Raw genomic sequence first — 21,485 nt, 5'->3', positions numbered from 1 at the left:
TCTGACATCTGACTTCAACTAAGACCAGCACTGCCAGACCAGGACAAGAAGAAGACGATATCTGAATAGACAGCTGACCCGAGATGCTGGACCAGGCCTGTATGCTAATTACTTTGACAACGGCTCACGCCTCTCCCTTGTGAACCAAATGCATTTCTTTCTTGGCCTCAATCATCTTCAAGTTTCAACAAATCAATCCGATCGCTGGGTCTGTGGCCAACTACCTATGCCCGGTACTCCCAGGTTGCCTTGGTGGGTTTCTCCTCCCCAAGGCTCTGATTGGATGAAATTTTATTTTTTATTTTTTTTTGCGGTACGCGGGCCTCTCACTGCTGTGGCCTCTCCCGTTGCAGAGCAGACTCCGGACGCACAGGCTCAGCGGCCATGGCTCACGGGCCCAGCGGCCCCGCGGCACGTGGGATCCTCCCGGACCGGGGCACGAACCCGTGTCCCCTGCATCGGCAGGCGGACCCTCAACCACTGCGCCACCAGGGAAGCCCTGAAATTTTATTTTAAGAGAAAGAAACTCTAGCACCATGCAAGCTAACATTACCACCAATATCACTATGTGAGACCCTCTTACCTGGCCAATTTAATGACACCCGTTCTGAACTTGGCCGTAAATACTCTTTCACTAGATGTTAAACATTGGATAACACTTAACAGGACCCAGTTGACCTATGGAACAAGTTAATGGTCTTGGCTTTACCCAGGTTGGTTAGGAAGATGCACGATTGGTTTCCCTTGGGCTCAAGGTCACCCACAAATAGCCTTGGAAACAGCCCCTGTCAGTCTGCCTTTAATGTGATCACACTGCTTTCTATGAATTTTCCAATGGTATGACCATTTGGCTGCAATATTTGTTAACTCATCTTATGACACGTGAAGAATCAGATTTCTGCTCTGAATGATCCTCTTCCCAGTTTAGGAAAAATACTAGGAAAATGGTTTGGTTTAGGAGGATCTTGGCTTAAACCTTTACTGATGACATCATTACTCCTACTGTCAAGTTTGATCACATCTATAGTTCTCTATAAATTAATGAACATGTACAATGTACATCCAAGATAAAATTGGCATAAATCCTACTGGACAACTTGGAATTGACCATTAGTCCTTGCCAGACATCTTACTAGCACAACCCCTTAAAAGGAAAGAAAGAGCTGGACTATTAATATCTGACATCAAGGGACATGATGGGCCCAGGGCAGGTAAACAACCACCATAGCATCGAGGTACCACGCATTTGATCACCTATGCTTTATATCGAAAGATTAGTGATAGATAGGGGGAAATTAATGAAACAAAATTCATATTTTATGCAAGACAATAGAAATTAAAATTTTTCCTTTGCCCGTTTGGGCCTCCTCCCTCCCCTTTAGTGTGTATGGTGCACCTGCGGTAACCAGACCTCCTTGGGAGATAACATTCTCTCCCTCTCTCTCTCTCTCTCTTTTTTTTTTTTTTTTTTGGCACGCTGCAGGATCTTAGTTCCCTGACCAGGGATTGAACCCAGGGCCATGGCAGTGAAAGCGCCAAGTCCTAACCACTGGACCCCCAGGGAAGTCCCAAAATTTTCTATTTCTTGAACCAACTACTGATTAATTTTTTTCATTGACAGTTTCAGTATTCACCTTATATCACTGATGGTATTTCCACATCAACAGTGTTGTTCTTGATGTTTAAACGCTGTTCCAGTCTGAGCCACTACAAGTCACTGCCTCAGGATTCCCGGTCTGAAGTCCACGAGCACACAGGGTAAAGCCCAGGACCAACAGCAATGATGCAAAGGCATCCTTTTGTCTTCACCTCTGTGTTGGGTCCTGAGTGGGTTCTGAATACGTAATAACCAGCCTGGTTTCCCAGTAATGCACCATTCCCTTCCGGTCCTGGCCCCTCTGATACCCCCAAATCACTGCATTAAATATTAAAGCTGCCTGAGCCCTGGCAGCTCCATTCTGAAGGCAGCGGCGAAGTTTCTGTGGAATAACTCTGGCTGGCTGGCTGCTAGATTTGTTCATTATTTTAATCTACGCATATTGGCTAGGACTGCGGTATTGTTTCTTTTTTCCACGAATATTAGTCTGAAATTGAGAGAGACCCGATCTCCAGTGCAGCCTGGAGAAAGAGGAGGGTTGTCATTTGTTCTGGTTGCCACACCTAAGGGAGGGCTGTACATTACCCTTTAACCTAGCTGGGATATTCAGGCCACCCCAGCCAGGGGTCTGCTGAAGTCCTGCTCATACAACACACTTTGGTGGGTGCTGTCGGGGGTGGGGAAAAGCATAAGATTTGAGCTTGTAAGCTTCATGGAGAGTGAAAACATGTACATTAAAAAAAAGGGAAAAAAAGACAGTCCAACCCAAAGCAGTGCCTGGCGCAGAGAGGATGCATGACAGAGACCAGTGCCCAGGATGTCACGTCTAGGGGAGCACGTCCCTGGCTGGAGCCATCCAGGGAGCTGCCTTGGGAGGTGGTGGGATGAGGTGGACCTTGGGGAGGGATGTAGGACTTTGACAAAGGTGCAGGGAAGGAAGGGTCACTATTGTGGACGCAGCGTGAACAGAGGGAGAGCATGTGGACCCTCCAAGAGCATGCAAGACTCCCGGAGCAGATCCCAGCGATGCCAGCAGTCAGTGGCCACTGCCGGTGGTGCCCGTCTGCCCTGGGTGTCACAGTCTTGGAGGGAAATAGTCTTCATGGGTCTGAGATCTGAAGGAAGGTCCTGACCCTCAACATTTTCCCCAGAGGGACTCAGGTTCACCCCCAGTGTTACTTACACAGACTTTGCTCCTTTGAGATCAGGGATCGTCCTGTCTCTGTTGCTGACAGCCAAGCCCATGCCAAGCTGAACCGCGTTGATTTGACCATTTCATGACACTGTGATTCCATCTAGAGAATTCTGCCGGAGGGGAAGAAGCAGCGGGGGATGGGTGAAAGCGTGTGCTCAGGAGGGGGGCAGTGGAAGCAGGTGCGAGCCCGCTGGGCAGCAGCCCCTGCCAGCCCCCCACCAAGGCCCCAGCAGCACCGGCAACCCCCGGGTGGTTCTTTGGAAAGCGCTCCCGCGTCCTTCTGTGCCAGCAACTGAAACTACAAAACAGACACTAGTTGTAGTGGTAACTTACCAGGCCGTTCCGCCACTGTCAGGGCAGGGGCTTCAGGGAAATGAGCCTCGGGACAGGACCCGTGTGTCCTGCGGTGCCTTGGTGGCCACGGGCCCCTCCTCTTAGGTGCTATGGGGTTCCTGTGTCAGTGGCTCAAACGCCTGCAACCCCTTGAGCAGTGGCACCGAGGCTCTACCACAGGAAAGGTGAGAGCCCCAGGAACACGTGCCCACCCCCTCCCAGAGATGAGCGGGCGGCCTCTTGCAGGAGGCGTGGTGTCGGGGCTCCATGGGGAGCAGCCGTGCAAAGGGAGCCCGCGCTGGGGGCCGCGAGCCTTCCACCCTGTTCCACGTGCTCTGTCCGCGGGCCACCTGCCGGCCAAGCCGCTCTGCTCCTGGCTGTCAGGCCTCCTCTGTGGGGGATGCCGTCCACAGGGGACCACGCGTGACCTGTGTCTGTGACCCCTCCAGCGGTCCGCCCACGTGCCTCTTCTCAGACCTTGACCTGAGCCTCCAGTCTCTCCTGCCAGGACCTTGACCGGACCATGCCCCTGACACCCACCCATGAGCCGAGGGGTGGCCTCACCTTGGGCTGCCGTTCTTCACCCCACCTGGATGACCATGACCTGGACGACCAGCTCTGCTGCCTGAGACTCTGTCCACGGGGAGCCCCCCCCAACTTTCCAGGCCGCCTGTGAGTGGACTGGAGTGTGGCAGCCACCCACGTTCACTTGCACCTGGTACTGAGCGGCCAGTCCGTGGACCAAGGGGTAGCCTTTTCATCCTCCATCAGCTGGTCACAGAGGTCCCTCACGTGACCCCAGGTGGGGGCTGGGGAAGAGGCATGGCCGCTGGAGCCTGCGGGAGCCTGTCCCATGCGGACCCCCCACCCTGGAAAGGACCACTGCTGGGCTCTCTGACCTCTGACTTGTTGGGTCCCACAGAATCCATCCCGTGAGGGAAGCTCTGACTGCAGGCACTGTGTGTCCCTGGTGGGAAGTCCCCTCTCTGTCAGGGCTGTTGGCGGGGGTCTCTGCTGCAGGTGACGTGGAAGCAGGGGCGCAACCAGCCTCGCTGCAGAACCCTGGGAGTCTGCACTGTGATTCTCCTATCGGGCGAGTCGTGAATCCCAGACGATGTCCTTTCTGACCCCAGATACCCAGGGCTCTAGGCTCCGCCAGGTTGTGCGGCTCCAGTGGCAGGGCTGCTGCAGCCCTTCTGGGCGCTCAAAGCTGGCAACATTCGGTGTCACCCCAATACGGGAAGGAGCACAAAATATGCTCCCTCTGGAACCAGGTGCAAGACCTGACTTTGGAAGGCCTTTTCAACGTGCTCTAGACTAAGAGAGGTCTGAAAATCTCCCTGCTCTTCTGACCCTCTGAATTGTCACAGGGCTTCTCTCCCACCCTCTGCAGAGCGGGGGTCTTGCCAAGGCCTCCAGCACACTTGCCACTTCTTGCTTATCTGGCCCTGGTCACACGATGCCTTTGATACAGTGGACCAGTGGGATGGTCTGCAGAGGGTCCTGCTGGCCCAGATCCCCTTGGCCTCCTTTATAAAGATGGGAGAGTTAGCACCGCCCTGGTGCCACACTTCAAATGCAAGGCTGCTGTCCTCACCACGCGAGTGTGGACCACGTGTGACCCTCCCTGCAGACAGGGATGGAGGAGAATGCATTCACCGGCGCGATGGCTGAAATCACGCACCGAGACTGAGTGACTCTTCTCCAGCAAAGACACGTCTGTTACAAAGCTGTATTGGGGGCTTCTCCTGAGTTAGGTTTGCTGTACACCACTGCCAGCTTTCACCATTGATTTTCTTTTCGTAGGGCCAGAATAATTATTTTTAATTCGTTAATTTTTGGCTGCGTTGGGTCTTCGTTGCTGTGTTCAGGCTTTCTCTAGTTGCAGCAAGCAGGGGCTACTCTTCTGTGCAGTGCGTGGGCTTCTCATTATGGTGGCTTCTCTTGTCGCGGAGCACGGGCCCTAGGCGCACAGGCTTCAGTAGTTGTGGCACACGGGCTCAGTAGTTGTGGCTCGCGGGCTCTAGAGTGCAGTCTCAGTAGTTGTGGCACATGGGCTTAGCTGCCCTGCGGCATGCGGGATCTTCCCAGACCAGGGCTCAAACCCATGACCCCTGCATTGGCAGGCAGATTCTTAACCACTGCACCACCAGGGAAGTCGCAGAATAATTATTTAAATGGGCACACAATGAGGACTGCTAACCACCCCCTTTATCCTTTAAATCTTGGAGGACAGCACTGACCTCTGCAGTCTCCCAGCAATGCATCCTTATTTGGATGTACTATCTTGGCAAGGGCATCTCCTGGGCTTTTTGTCCTACGACAGTTCCATACATGCCAAGGAACCAAAGTTAGGGTTCTTCCAGTTACCAGGTCTGCACCTACAGTTATGTATTTGGGGAAACGACTACTGGCTGAGACCAGATGACCCACTGGCATGATGAGATTTTCAATCTCCAAGTATTAAGGGGGCCACGTAGGCGTATCCACTTCTCTGAGTTTTCCGATTCCTTCCTCCACCATTGCCACAGCAGTTACGACATGTATGTTTCCATCAGTGTGGGTCATTGCCTTTTCCAAACTTCCAAAAACCATCCTAGGAGCAAAGCAGCACTGTCTCCCCAGCTGTTGAATCCTGCGAGCTGGCAGGCGTTTCCATGTTGATAAACTTTCCCTTGCCCCAACTGATATTCTGCCCCTTGATCCAGCACATCCTGATGGCATCTCTTGGCTGGGTCTTATGGCTCCTTCGGGACATAAGTTCTTTCTTCTTTGCCAGGCCCAGCACTTCCTTGGCTGGGTTATACAGTGATTTGCTTCTCAGCTTGGTGGCCAGGAGGGAAGGTGAGGACTGCTAGCCTTTAGCAGGGTGGAATGGACCACACATGCAAGCCCAGAGCGTTCAGAGGGGCCTGGGGTTGGAAGGTTTTGGTGCCTCACCCTAGCCGTTCCCATCCCAAGTTTCAGGGCCTCACTCCTTCCAGTCGTGGTCCTGACTTTTGCAGAGGAGGCCAGCTGGGGCTGAGAAGGCGGACTTCTCTGGAGCTTTGCTGTCCTTATCATTAAGTCCTGGGCCTGACTCAGTTCTTCCTGCAAGATGTGGGGTCTCTCTGGGCTGCCAGAGAAGCCCGGGGGGTTCACACGTCACCTAAGTTGGAGATTAGCCAACCTAAGCCTTTCCTTATCTTCCCCCACCGGGAATACCCAGCAGCAGCCACCAGAGCCCGCGTCCCTGCACTGACCCCTCCCCCATGCCTCCCAGATGCCCGAGACATCGCACCAGCTGGTGTAATCCCTTCTACCTGTGTCCCTTCCCACTTTACCACTGTTAAAAGTTGCTTTTTTAATTAATAGATTTCATTTTCTTCTTTTTAAAAAATTTTTATTTATTTTTATTATTTATTTTATTTTTGGCTGTGTTGGGTCTTCGTTGCTGCGCGCGGGCTTTCTCTAGTTGTGATGAGCGGGGGTTACTCTTTGTTGCAGTGCGTGGGCTTCTCATTGCGGTGGCTTCTCTTGTTATGGAGCACGGGCTCTAGGCGTGCAGGCTTCAGTAGCTGTGGCTCAGTAGTTGTGGCTCAGTAGTTGTGGCTCACGGGCCTAGTTGCTTCGCGGCATGTGGGACCTTTCCGCATCAGGGCTCGAACCCGTGTCCCCTGCATTGGCAGGCAGATTCTTAACCACTGCGCCACCAGGGAAGCCCTGTTTTCTTCTCTTTTTTAAAAAAAATTTATATATTTATTTGGCTGTACTGGGTCTTAGTTGCCGCATGCAGGATCCTTAGTTGTAGCATGTGGGATCTAGTTCCCTGACCAGGGATCGAACCTGGGCCCCCTGCATTAGGAGTGCAGAGTTTTAACTGCTGGACCACCAGGGAAGTCCCTAGATTTCATTTTCTAACACAGTTCAGGTCCCAGAAAACTTGAGCAGAGCTCTCCCATATCCTCCCCTCCTCCCGCACAATTCCCCTGATTAGAGATCTCCCATATCCTCCCCCCCTCCCGCACAATTCCCCTGATTATCACCATCGGGCCTTAGTGAGGTAGATTTGCAACAACTGGTGAATCAGTATTGATACACTATTATTAACTAACGTCCATAGTTTATGTTCAAGCTCTCTCTCTGTGTTTTCCGGTTCTATGGGTTTTGACCAATGGATAATGTCCTGTATCCACAATCACATTGTCATTCAGAACAGGTTCACTGCCCTAAAAAGCCCTGTGCCCACCTGCGCATCCTTCCCCCTCAAACCCCTGATCTTTTCACTGTCTCCAGAGCTCTGCCTTCTCCACAAGGTCACAGAGTTGGAATCACGTAGTCTGCAGTCTTTTCAGACTGGCTTCTTTCACGTGATGTGCATTCAGCGCTCCTCCATGTCTTTTCAGGCACTGACAGCTCATTTTTTTTTAGCGCTGAATGATACTCCATTGTCTGGATGGACCACAGTTTGTTTATCCGTCTCCTGCTGAGGGACATCTGGGTTGCTTCCAGGTTTTGCAATTATGACTAAAGCTGCTGTAAACATTCACGTGCCGGTGTTTGCGCGGACACACGTTTCCAGTTCAGTTGGGTGGGCGCTCTGAGGAACGTGACTACTGGATAGTGCGGCAGGAGTATGTTCAGCTTTGTAAGAAGCCACCACCCTGTCTTCCACCAGCAATGACTGGAGTTCCTGTCGCTCCCTCTCCTCAACAGCATTTGGTGTTGCCCGAGTTTTGGATTTTAGCCGTTCTAATGGGTGTCTAGTGGTGTCTCACTGTTGTTTTAACTTGCGTTTCCCTAACGACGTACGACGCGGAGCATCTCGTCACGTGCCTCCTTGCCATCTGTGTATCTTCTTGCCGAGGTGTCTGTTCGGATCTTCCACCTGGTTTTCAGTTGGGTTGGTTGTCTTCCTGTTGCACTTTAAGAGTTCCGTGTCTATCTGGATGCAAGTCCTTTATCAGACACTTGCTTTCTAAATATTTTCTCCCAGACGGTGGCTTGTCTTTTCATTCCTTTAGTATGTTATTCACAGAGCAGACAATTTTAATTTTAATAAAGTCCAACTTATCAATATTTCCTTTCATAGATCAGGTTTTTGGTGTTGTATTTAAATGTCATTGCCAACAAAAACAGATACATAGATCAACAGAACCGAATAGAGAGCCCAGAAATAAAACCACACACCTACAGGCATTTAATCTTCGACAAAGGGGGCAAGAATATACAATGGGGAAAAGAGAGTCTCTTTAGCAAGTGGCGTTGGGAAAGTTGGACAGTCGCATGCAAATCAATGAATTAGAACACACCCTCACACCATACACAACAATAAACTCAAAATGGCTTAAAGACCTAAATATAAGACATGACACCAAAAAACTCGTAAAAGAGAACATAGGCAAAACATTCTTGGACATAAATCAGAGTAATATTTTCTTAGATCAGTCTCCCAAGGCAAAAGAAATAAAAGCAAAAATAAACAAATGGGACCTAATCAAACCTATAAGCTTTTCCACAGCAAAGGAATCCATAAACAAAATGAAAAGACAAACTATGGACTGGGAGAAAATATTTGCAAATGATGTGACTGAAAAAATATACAGGCAGCTCATGCAACTCAATATAAAAATACAACCCAGTCGGGGCTTCCCTGGTGGCACAGTGGTTGAGAGTCCGCCTGTCAATGCAGGGGACGCGGGTTCGTGCCCCGGTCCGGGAAGATCCCACAAGCCGCGGAGCGGCTGGGCCCATGAGCCACGGCTGTTGAGCCTGTGCGTCCGGAGCCTGTGCTCCGCAACAGGAGAGGCCACAACAGTGAGAGGCCTGCGTACTGCAAAACAAACAAACAAAAAATACAGCCCAATCAAAAAATGGGCAGAGGACCTAAATAGACATTTCTCCAAAGAAGACATACACACGGCCAATAGGCACATGAAAAGATGCTCAATATCACCAGTTATTAGAGAAATGCAAATCAAAACTATAATGAGTTATCACCTCACACTGGTCACAATGGCCATCATCAAAAAATATATAAACAACAAATGCTGGAGAGGGTGTGGAGAAAAGGGAATCCTACACTGTTGGTGGGAATGTAAATTGGTGCAGCCACTATGGAGAACAGTATGGAGGTTCCTTAAGAAACTAAAAATAGAACTACCATACGACCCAGAAATCCCACTATTGGGCATATACCCAGAGAAAACCATAATACGAAAGGATACATGCACCCCTATATTCACTGCAGCACTATGCACTACAGCCAAGACATGGAAGCAACCTAAATGTCCATGGACAGAGGAATGGATAAGGAAGATGTGGTACATATATACACAAAGGAATACTACTCAGCCATAAAAAAGAATGAAATAATGCCATTTGCAGCAACATGGAGATCTAGAGATTGTCATATTAAGTGAAGTAAGTCAGACAGAGAAAGACAAATACCATGTGATATCACTTACATGTGGAATCTAAACAAACAAAAAAAAAACAAATGAACTTATTTGTAAGACAGAAACAGACCCCCACATATAGAAAACAAACTTATGGCTACCAAAGGGGGAAGGTAGGGGGAGGGGTCAATTAGGAGTTTGGGATTAGCAGATACACACACTACATATAAAATAGATAACCAAGGACCTACTGTAGAGCACAGGGAGCTACACTCAGTATCTTGTAATCAACCATAATGGAAAAGAACCTTAAGCTGTGCACCTGAAACTGACACAATACTGTAAATCAGCTATAGTTAAATTTAAAAAATAAAAGTAAATAAAAGAAAACTTCATCGCCAAACCCAAGGTCACCTAGATTTTCTCCTATGTTATATTCTAGAAGTTTATAGTTTTGCATTTTACAGTTATGTGGTTTTAAGTTGTGATCCATTTTGTTTGTTCATTTTTGTGAAAGGTGTAAAGTCTATGTCTAGATGTTTTTCTTTTGGTTTGTGGATGTCCAATGGTTCCAGCACTGTTTGTGGAAAAAACTCTTCTTCCACCATTAAATTGCCCTCGTTCCTGTGTCAGAGGTCAGCTGACTGTATTTGTGTGAGTCTATTCTGGGCTCTCTATGCTGTTCCACTGGCCTATTTGTCTAATCTTTTGCTAATACCATGCTGTCATGATTACCGTGGCTTTATAGTGAGCCTTGAAGTCAGACAGCATTAAGAACTTTAACAACTGCTTCCCTGCACAAGCCAGGGATGATCAGAGTCCAACCCACGACCTCCAGTGAGGGGTCCTCATCACCAGCTGGCAGGTGATCTTGTTCAAAAGGCCCATTTTATTTTATTTTTATTTTTATTTTTTTTGCAGTACGCGGGCCTCTCACTGTTGTGGCCTCTCCCGTTGTGGAGCACAGGCTCCGGACGCGCAGGCTCAGCGGCCATGGCTCACGGGCCCAGCCGCTCCGCGGCACGTGGGATCTTCCCGGACCGGGGCACGAACTCGCGTCCCCTGCATCGGCTGGCGGACTCTCAACCACTGCGCCACCAGGGAAGCCCCAAAAGGCCCATTTTAGAGTCGACTTCCCGGGATCACTCTGGTGCCAACTGCGGTTCCCTGGACACAGATTCTGAAGCGGAGAGTGGAGTGTAGGGGCTGATTGAGGGATGCACTCACGAACAGCACCTATAAAAGGACATGAGGGAAGTGGGGGAGGGCAGAGGGCGAAGTCCAAGCACAATTTGGGTGCAGCAGTGAGCACACGAGAAGTTCTGGAGCTGGGATGCCCCTCAGAGGAGTCCCAAGTGAGGCAAAGGGGCTGGGCCACCACACCTCTGCAGCAACTGGTCATTCAACGTGGGCTTCCGGGAGGAGGAGGCATGGGTGAGGCGGTTCCCTTGGAGAGCGACGCAGCTGAGCAACGATCCTCCACCTTGAGGGCTCTGGACCATGCCACACAGCATTCACCACCACCTCGGCAGAAACATCGCTCACCAGAGAATCCCTCTCCATTCACAGATGCGGCTGAGCTTCTGTGGTCTGCCCAGACCACCTGCTGTTAGAGCTTTTAAGACAATAACAAAATCTGGATGCCCATCTCTGCATCATGAAGGGTCCTAACAATGGAGAATTGAAAACTAATCTGCATTTTGAAATATTAACCCAGCACTTAGGATAGGAATTGTGACTTCTTGTCCAAGGAGAGAATGGAAAGGGGAGGAAAAAATATAGAAGAGTTACCTGAAGGGCTTTCTATAGCTAAGCTGGTCTCAGGACCTCCGTCTGCAAGAATACCTTCTTGCCCGGTGCTCAGTCAGACTTGGTCATATTGTCAATAATCAAATTGTCAGGAAAAGATTAGAATTGCTTAATCAAGTAAGGACAAAGGCCAGGAGATGAACTGCTCATCTGTCATTATGAATACAAGCAAGGATTAGAAATTAGTTGGTGGCTTAAACTGATATTTTTAGAATTCCACTTGAAAGGGATAAGGATTCTAAAAACAGGAAAATGGTAAATGCTACGTAAGTCAGTAAAGGATCACAGTTAGCCTCATGTCCTTCGTAAAGAAACTATTACAAATTATGTGGGAGGATTTAGCTGTAAAACTGTTTGGAAAGTGGAATTTGATCTGAGACAGGCAGCCTAGATTTATGAGAGGAAACACGCCCGTAAGTTGTGCTGGAGATTTTAAAAGATATTATATTTATGACAGACAATGAGGATGCTTTGTGCAGCCTGCCTCTGTGAAGAATTTGATAATGTTCTACTTAAAGATTTATTCTGAAGGTAAGAAGTGGGAAAAGATGTAAAAAGAAATACTGCATTTCCAAAGCACTGCATCTTCATGCAGACGCTCACTCCTGCTACATTGGTGGCAAAGTAAGAATGATTTGTTCGTTATCCCCCTTGCCGTGCGTGGAGCCTAACACAGAGCAGGGCCTTGCTTATGGATTAATATGCGCATGAGTAGACGGATTATTCTTGTGTCACCAATACCTCTCTAAACAGGAGGCCTAAGTAAGCAGTGAGGAATGACTCCTACGTGTTGATAAAACGAGTCGCTTTCCCCTTCCCTTTAATTGGAAAAGGCAAGGGCTTCTTTCCATGAAGGTAACCAGCTTCGCAGAGTCCCTGGTGAAGACTTTCCCTGTGGATGAGGTCCTCTGAAGAGACAGCTGGTGAATATCCCCTGGGCAGACAGAGGCACTGATGGGCAATGGGAACCTTCATCCAGGAGCACATGAAGATTTCCATCAGTCAGGGGTGAGGTGGAAGGAGGTGGGAATGTGGCCCTAGAGGAAAATGGGAACAGCCACTAAGGATCTGGGTTTTCAGGAGGTCAGAGACCCAGCACGTGGTCAGGAGTCCCTAAGTCAGGACATCTGGGCAGGGTTGCCAATAAGACAGGTGTGGTGGGAGGTCCTCTGACCTACAAATCCAGTCCTCTGTGGTTCTGTTAGGGGCATATGGGGCCCAGGAGCAGATCCAGATTTCCAGGTGAGCATGGTCAGGTGGCCTATCTGTCAGGAGTGGAGACCCACAGAAGAAATGAATATAACCCAGGTGGACCATGGTCAGAAAAAAGAACAGAACGTCCCCCCTCACAACTCCCATTCAGCATTATACTGGAAGTCCTAGCTAATGCAATAAGACAGGAAAAGGAAATATAAGGTATACAGTTTGGGAAGGAAGAAATAAAACTAGAAGTCCTAGCTAATGCAACAAGACAGGAAAAGGAAATATAAGGTATACAGTTTGGGAAGGAAGAAATAAAACTAGAAGTCCTAGCTAATGCAATAAGACAGGAAAAGGAAATATAAGGTATACAGTTTGGGAAGGAAGAAATGAAACTGTCTTTGTTCGCAGATGATTACAGGAATCCCCCCAAAATGACAAAAAAAAACCCTTCGTGGAACCAATAAGCAATTATAACAAGGTTGAAGGATGTACGATTAATATACAAAAGTTCATTCCCTTCCTATATAGCAGAGTTTGAAGTTAAAAGTGCAATACTGTCTGTCATACAGAGTGAAGTAAGTCAGAAAAAGAAAAACAAATACTGTATGTTAACACATAGATATGGAATCTAAAAAAAAAAAAATTGTTCTGAAGAACCTAGGGGCAGGACAGGAATAAAGATGCAGATGTAGAGAATGGACTTGAGGACACGGGGAGGGGAAGAGTAAGCTGGACGAAGTGGGAGAGAGGCATGGACATATATACACTACCAAATGTAAAATAGATAGCTAGTGGGAAGCAGCCACAGAGCACAGGGAGTTCAGCTAGGTGCTTTGTGACCACCTAGAGGGGTGGGATAGGGAGGGTGGGAGGGAGACACCAGAAGGAGGAGATATGGGGATGTATGTATATGTACAGCTGGTTCACTTTGTTATACAGCAGAAACTAACACACCATTGTAAAGCAATTATACTCCAATAAAGACGTTAAAAAAAATAAAATTAAAAAAAAAGTGCAATACCATTTACAAAGTGAACCATGCAGCTGAACCTGGAATTCCCACCTTAAGCCTTTGCATTTGTTGTTTTCTCTACCTGGAAGACATTTTTTTCCCAAGTGCCCACATGACTCACTCCTTCACATCCTTCAAATCTTCTCTCAAAAAGCTCTCTTCTTGGAGGATTCTGGGAAGACTGCAGAGTAGGAAGCACCAGGGATCTGTCTCCCCACCCAGACAACAACTGCACGGGCAGAATCTGTCTGACGGAACTATTTTGGAACTCTGGAGTCTACTTAAGGCTTGCAACTTCCAGGAGAAGGCATAGACAGTGAATTGCAGTTCATTTGGGTCAAGTTCAGCTCCTAACATGGCAGCAGCTACACATTCCCCACCGCTAGTCCAGTGGCAGACACCTGTGCATGGGTTTCTGGAGAAGCTTGCACGCAGTTTGTGGGAGCCAGGGTGGCTATCCATCAAATGTCGAGGATCTGTCCTCGGATTGCTAACTGCTGCTTCTGATCACAGATGTACAAAGAGGAGGGCAGTCACTCTTGTTGCACCTCCCCCTCCCAACTGTTGCAAGCCCCTCCCCTTCTAGCTGAAGTGACTTCCGGGGGATTTAAAGTGAGGGCACACTTCCTCCTCTCCTTCATTTTTTCTCCGTTTGGGAGCCAGACATTAAAGACGAGGACAAGCAGAAGCAACTGCGCATGCAGGGGAAATTAGAACACTACTGTGCATGCCCAGGGAAAGGCACAGCCTCGGAAAAGACCTGTGAAGACATTCGGTTTATATTCCCAGGGTGATCCTTGGCACAGAGACAGGCTACAACAAAAACATCAAAATGCAGCAAACCCTGGGGAGGGGAAAGAACCTCATTTACAGAGTCACCACATTACTAGACTCAAATAACCAGTTTTCAACAACAACAAAAACCACAAAGTATACAAAGAAACAAGAAAGTATGGCCCAATCAAAGAGAAAAAGAATCAATGGAAACTGTTCCTAAAAAAGACCTGATAAAAGACCTGTTAGACGAAGACTTTAAAACAACTGTCTTAAAGGTGCTCAAAGAACTGAAGGAAGATGTTGAGAGAGTTGAGAAAATAATGTATAAACAAAATGGAAACATCAATAAAGAAATAGTAAACCTAAAAAACCAAAACCAAAACCAAAACAAAAAAGAAATTCTGGACCTGAAAATCATGGTAACTGAAATAAAAAGTTCACTAGAGGGATTCAAAGGCAGGTTTGAGCAGGCAGAAAAATCTGCTAACTAGAAGATAGGACAATGGAATTGTTGAGTCTGAGGGACACGAAGTAAAAAGATGGAAGAAAAGCAAACGGCGCCTAAGGGACGTGTGGGATACCAGCAAACAGACCAACATATGCATTACAGGAGTCCCCGGGGGAAAAGAGAGAAAGAGTGCGGCGGAGAGAATATTTGAAGAAATAATGCTGAAAACTTCACAAATTTGATGAAAGACATGAATATAAATAAACAAGAAGCTCAATGAACTCCAAGAAACCCACACCGAGACACATTACAGTCAAACTTTCAAAAGACAAAGAGTCTTGAAAGCAGCAAGAGAGAAGTGACGTGTTCCATACAAGGGATCCTCAATAAGACTATAAGCAGATTTCTCATCAGAAACTTTGGAGGTCAGAAGACAGTGGGCCAATATATTCAAAGTACTAAAAGAAATAAAACACCGTCAACTAGGACTCCACAAAAAAAATGAATTCAGCAAATAGTAGGATACAAAGTCAACAAATAAAATCACAATACGCCTATTTATACACCTTTGTCTGAAAAGGAAATTACAAAAGCAATTCCATTTACAATAGCATCAAAAAGAATAAAACACTTATGAAGGAATTTAATCAAAAGATGAAAGACTTGGAAACTAAAAGTACAAGTGAATCTACTTGGAATCTAAAAGTACAAATGAACTTGATTACAACATAGAAATAGAGTCACAGATGGAGAAAACAAAATTATGGTTATCAAGGGGGAAAGGGCGGGGAGGAGGGACAAATTGGGAGACTGGGATTGACATACACACACTATAATATATAGAATAGATAACTAATAAGAGCCTACTGTATAGCACAGGGAACTCTACTCAATACTCTGTAATGACCTATGTGGGAATAGAACCTAAAAAAGAGTGGATACATGTATTTGTATAACTGATTCACTTTGCTGTACAGCAGAAACGAACACAACATTGTAAATCAACTAGACTCTAATAAAAATTAATTTAAAAAACGTTGAAAGGGCTGTACAATGAAAATTACAAAATATTGCTGAAGGAAATGAAAGAAGACGTAAATAAATGGAAACACATCCTACGTTCATGGATTGGAAGACTTAAAATTAAAGTGTCAATACGATTTAAGGTAATCTGCAGATTCAATGCAATCCTTTTCAAGATCCCAATGAAGTTTTTTTTTTTTTTTTTTGTAAAAACAGAAAAATTCAACTTAAAATTCATACGGTATCTCAACAGGCCCCAAAGAGCCAAAACAATCTTGAAAAAGAACAAAGCTGAAGGACTCATACTTCCTGATTTCAAAACTTACTACAAAGCTACGTTGATCAAAATAGTGTATACTGGCCTACAAAGCTACAGTAATCAAGACAGTATGGTACTGGCACAAAAACAGAAAGATAGATCAATGGAACAGGATAGAAAGCCCAGAGATAAACCCATGCACACATGGTCACCTGATCTTTGATAAAGGAGGCAAGAATATACAGTGGAGAAAGGACAGCCTCTTCAATAAGTGGTGCTGGGTAAACTGGAGAGCTACATGTAAAAGTATGAGATTAGATCACTCCCTAACACCATACACAAAAATAAGCTCAAAATGGACTAAAGACCTAAATGTAAGGCCAGACACTATCAAACGCTTAGAGGAAAACATAGGCAGAACACTCTATGACGTAAATCACAGCAAGATCCTTTCTGACCCACCTCCCAGAGAAATGGAAATAAAAACAAAAACAAACAAATGGGACCTAATGAAACATAAAAGCTTTTGCACAGCAAAGGAAACCATAAACAAGACCAAAAGACAACCCTCAGAATGGGAGAAAATATTTTCAAATGAAGCAACTGACAAAGGATTAATCTCCAAAATTTACAAGCAGCTCAATATTAAAAAAACAAACAACCCAATCCAAAAATGGGCAGAAGACCTAAATAGACATTTCTCCAAAGAAGATATACAGATTGCCAACAGACACATGAAAGAATGCTCAACATCATTAATCATTAGAGAAATGCAAATCAAAACTACAGTGAGGTGTCACCGCACACCAGTCAGAATGGCCATCATCAAAAAATCTAGAAACCATAAATGCTGGAGAGGGTGTGGAGAAAAGGGAACACTCTTGCACTGCTGGTGGGAATGTGAATTGGTTCAGCCACTATGGAGAACAGTATGGAGGCTCCTTAAAAAACTACAAATAGAGCAACCATATGACCCAGCAATCCCACTCCTGGGCATATACCCTGAGAAAACCAAAATTCAAAAAGAGTCATGTACCACAATGTTCATTGCAGCTCTATTTACAATAGCCCGGAGATGGAAACAACCTAAGTGCCCATCATCGGATGAACGGATAAAGAAGATGTGGCACATATATACAATGGAATATTACTCAGCCGTAAAAAGAAACGAAATTGAGCTCTTTGTAATGAGGTGGATGGAACTAGAGTCTGTCATACAGAGTGAAGTAAGTCAGAAAGAGAAAGACAAATACCGTATGCTAACACATATATATGGAATTTAAGAAAAAAAAATGTCATGAAGAACCTAGGGGTAAGACAGGAATAAAGACACAGACCTACTGGAGAACGGACTTGAGGGTGTGGGGAGGGGGAAGGGTGAGCTGTGACAGGGCGAGAGAGAGGCATGGACATATATACACTACCAAACGTAAGGTAGATAGCTAGTGGGAAGCAGCCACATGGCACAGGGATATTGGCTCGGTGCTCTGTGACAGCCTGGAGGGGTGGGATAGGGAGGGTGGGAGGGAGGGAGACGCAAGAGGGAAGAGATATGGGAACATATGTATATGTATAACTGATTCACTTTGTTATAAAGCAGAAACTAACACACCATTGTAAAGCAATTATACCCCAATAAAGATGTTAAAAAAAAATAGTGTATGCTGGCATAAAGGGACATATAGAACAATGGAATAAAATAGAATAAAGAGCCCAGAAATAAATTCTCACACATATGGTCAAATGATTTGTGACAAGGATGTAAAGACCATTCAATGGGGAAAGGACAGTTTTTTCAAGAAATGGTGCTGGGAACACTGGATATCCACGTGCAAAAGAGTAAAGCTGGACTCATATAATGCCATACACAAACATTAATTCAAAATGGATCAAAGGTTTGAATGTAAGACCTAAAACTATAAAACTGTTAGAAGAACAGAGGACAAAGGCTTCACAACATTGGATTTGGCAATCAATCTATGGATATGATACCAAAGGCACAAACAAAAAAAAGAAAAAATAGGCAAATCGGACTTCAGGAAAATTAAAGTTTTGTGCATCAAAAGACACTATCAACAAAGTAATACGGCAACTCCGAGAACGGGAGAGAAATTTGCAAGCCATACATCTGATAAGGGATTAATATCTGGAATATATAGAGATCTAAAACTCAACAAGAAAAAAACAAACAACCTGATTTTAAAATGGGCAAAAAACATGAATAGATATTTCTCCAAAGAAAATACATGAATGGCCATAAGCACATGAAAAGATGAAAGGATGCTCAACATCACTAATCATTAGGGAAATGCAAATCAAAGCTACAATGAGGTGCCACCTCACACCTATTAGAACGGCTATTGTTAAAAAAAAGAAAAAGAATGCGAATTCCTTGGAGGCCTGGGGGGGGGGGGTTAAGACTCGGAGCTTTCACTGCCAGGGCCTGGGTTTGACCCCTGGTCAGGGAACAAAAATCCTGCAAGCCTCGAGGTGCGGCCAATAAATAAACAAATAAAATTTTAAAAAGAAAAAATCACAGATGTTGGCAAGGACATGGAGAAACCTGAACCCTTGTGCACTGTTCGTGGGAATGTAACATAATGCAACCACTGTGGAAAACAATATGGGGGTTCCTCAAAAAGTTAAAAATAGAATTACCATATAATCCAGAAATTCCACCCCTGGCTATATACTCAAAAGAATTGAAAGCAGGGTCTCAAAGATACAAGATACACTTGTACACCCATGTTCATAGCAGCGTTATTCACAATTGCTAAAAGGTGGAAGCAACACAAGTATCTATCAACGGATGAATGGATAAGTAAAACATGGTCCATCCATACGATGGAATATTATTCAACCTTTAAAAAGGAAGGGAATTCTGACACGTGCTACAGCATGGATGAATCTTGAGGGCATTTCACTAAGTGAAATAAGCCAGTCACAAAAGACAAATATGGCATGATTCCACTTATATGAGTACTTACAAGTACTTAGAGAAGTTGGAACAGAGAGACAGAAAGTATCATGGTTGCCAGGTGCTGGGGGAGGGGGAGGGGGAGGTTAACACTTAACAGGGACAGAGTTTTAGTTTTGCAAGATGGAAAGAGTTCTGGAGGTGGATGGTGGTGATGGCTGCACGACATTATGAATGTATAAATATATAATACCACAGAACTGTACACTTAAAAATGGTTATGGGACTTCCCTGGTGGCAAAGTGGTTAAGAATCCGCCTGCCAATGCAGGTGACATGGGTTCGAGCCCTGGTCCGGGAAGATCTCACATGCTGCGGAGGAACTAAGCCCGTGCGCCACAACTACTGAGCCTGTGCTCTAGAGCCCATGAGCCACGACTACTGAGCTCACGTGCCGCAACTACTGAGCCCACGTGCCACAACTACTGAAGCTCGTGCGCCTAGAGCCTGTGCTCTGCAAAAAGAGAAGCCACCACAATGAGAAGCCCGCGCACCGCAACGAAGAGTAGCCCCCGCTTGCTGCAACTAGAGAAAGCCCACGCACAGCAATGAAGACCCAATGCAGCCAAAAATAAATAAATAAATAAAAAATAAATTTATTTTAAAAAATGGTTAAGATGGTAAATTTTATGTTACATGTATTTTACCACAATAAAAAAGTCTGTCTTCTCAGTGAGGCTGACCTTCCTTGCCCTACGTACCTAGACTCACCCCCTCACGGTATTCCCTGTATCCCTATGTCCATCTCCAGGAATTCTTACCCTTTAACACACCATCTCTTTACCTATTTACCTTGTAGACTCGATGTGTTTTCCACCAGAATGTGGGACAAGGATTATCATTTGTTTGGTTCATGGCTGTATCCCCAGCTCCTTGAACACCCTGGTACGTAGAAATGTTCAAATATTTGTTTAAAATAGCCCTGTTCCCAGAGGAGACCATAATTCGAAAAGATACATGCACCCCTATGTTCACAGCAGCACTATTCACAATAGCCAAGACATGGAAGCAACTTAAATGTCCATCGACAGATGAATGGATAAAGATGTAGTATATATACACAACAGAATACTACTCGGCCATTAAAAAGAATGAAATAATGCCATTTGCAGCAACATGGATGGACCTAGAGATTGTCATACTAAGTGAAGTAAGTCAGACAGAGAAAGACATATATCATATATCACTTATTTGTGGAATCTAAAAAGAAAAAAAATGATACAGGTGAACTCATTTTCGAAAACAGAAATAGACCCACAGACACAGAAAACAAATTTATGGTTACCAGACAGGAAAGGGGGAGGGATAAATTAGGAGTTTGGGATTGACAGACACACACTGCTATATATAAAACAGATAGACAAGGACCTACTGTAGAGCATAGGGAACTATATACAATATCTTGTAATAACCTATAAAGGAAAGAATCTGAAAAATAAAAATATATACATATGTATGTACTGATATAACAGAATTAACTTTGCTGTATGCCTGAAACTAACACAGCATTGTAAATCAACTGTACTTCAACAAAAAATAAATAAAACTAAAAATTAAAAAATAGTTCTGCTGAGGTGTGTCACATACCATGCAATCCACTCATTTAAAGTGTACCATTCAATGAGCTTTAGTGTATTCACAAGATGGTACAAGCATCACCGTTAATTCCAGAACATCTGTATTATGTCAAAAAGAAACCCCCTGCCCATGAGCAGTCACTCCCACATCCCCCCGAGTCCTCCAGCCGTAGGCAACCACAAATCTACTTCCTATCTCTACAGATACATATAAATGGAATCGCACAGCACAATCATACAGTCTTCTGGCTTCTTTTATATTAAGCACAATATTTTCAAAGTTCTTTCACGTAGCCCGTATCAGTGCTTTCTTTCTCACGTTGCCATTTGGTTCTGCACACCATCTTTCATCCAACGTGGCTTGAATTTCACCTCCTTGGGTAATCTTCCCAGACTCAAAGCACCAAAATCCAAGGCGTCCAGTGCAGAACCACATCTCTGTTTCAGAAACAGACACTGGCCTGCCGCTGACGGCCAACTCTCCCAATAAATCTTAAGGGCTAAACTCCTTATTCTCCGAAGACGCTCATTCCTAGTTTTCTTTTACTAGGGGTGCGTTTCCATTTGACTTGCTCCCAGAGACATTGGGGAACCCCTGGAAGTCAAACCCATCTCGCTCCTGCCACCACGTGGTCAGAGACAAGCATGACACCGATTCGAACAGGACCAGACCCCAGGCGGCTGAGAAGCCAGGCTCTGCCACCCCTGTGCGAAGTGCCAGGATCTGGCTTGCTCTCCAGAGTGTGGCCGGCCAGGTGGGCCTTCTGTGGCTTGGTCAGAGGTTGTCTCTGCCACTTAGAGACCAGGCTAGTCATCAGAATCGATCATCAGAATGGTTTAAAAATGTAGCTGCCAGGGCCCCATCTAGGCCTGTAGAATCAGAAACTCTGGGGTTGCAA

General features: G+C 45.7%; 1 non-coding gene across 1 annotated transcript; it reads right to left on the bottom strand.

Moving 5' to 3' along the window:
- Positions 1–6,929: 6,929 nt before the first annotated feature.
- Positions 6,930–7,002, bottom strand: TRNAR-CCU. Its single transcript has one exon. It is a non-coding gene; the product is annotated as a tRNA-Arg (tRNA).
- Positions 7,003–21,485: the final 14,483 nt, after the last annotated feature.

This window comes from Monodon monoceros, unplaced genomic scaffold (assembly GCF_005190385.1).
Source record: "Monodon monoceros isolate NGI ecotype Baffin Bay Population unplaced genomic scaffold, NGI_Narwhal_1 Super_Scaffold_13, whole genome shotgun sequence".
Lineage (NCBI taxonomy): Eukaryota > Metazoa > Chordata > Mammalia > Artiodactyla > Monodontidae > Monodon > Monodon monoceros.
The sequence above is the reverse complement of the archived record's forward strand: the minus strand, read 5'-3'. Positions and strand labels throughout refer to the sequence as shown.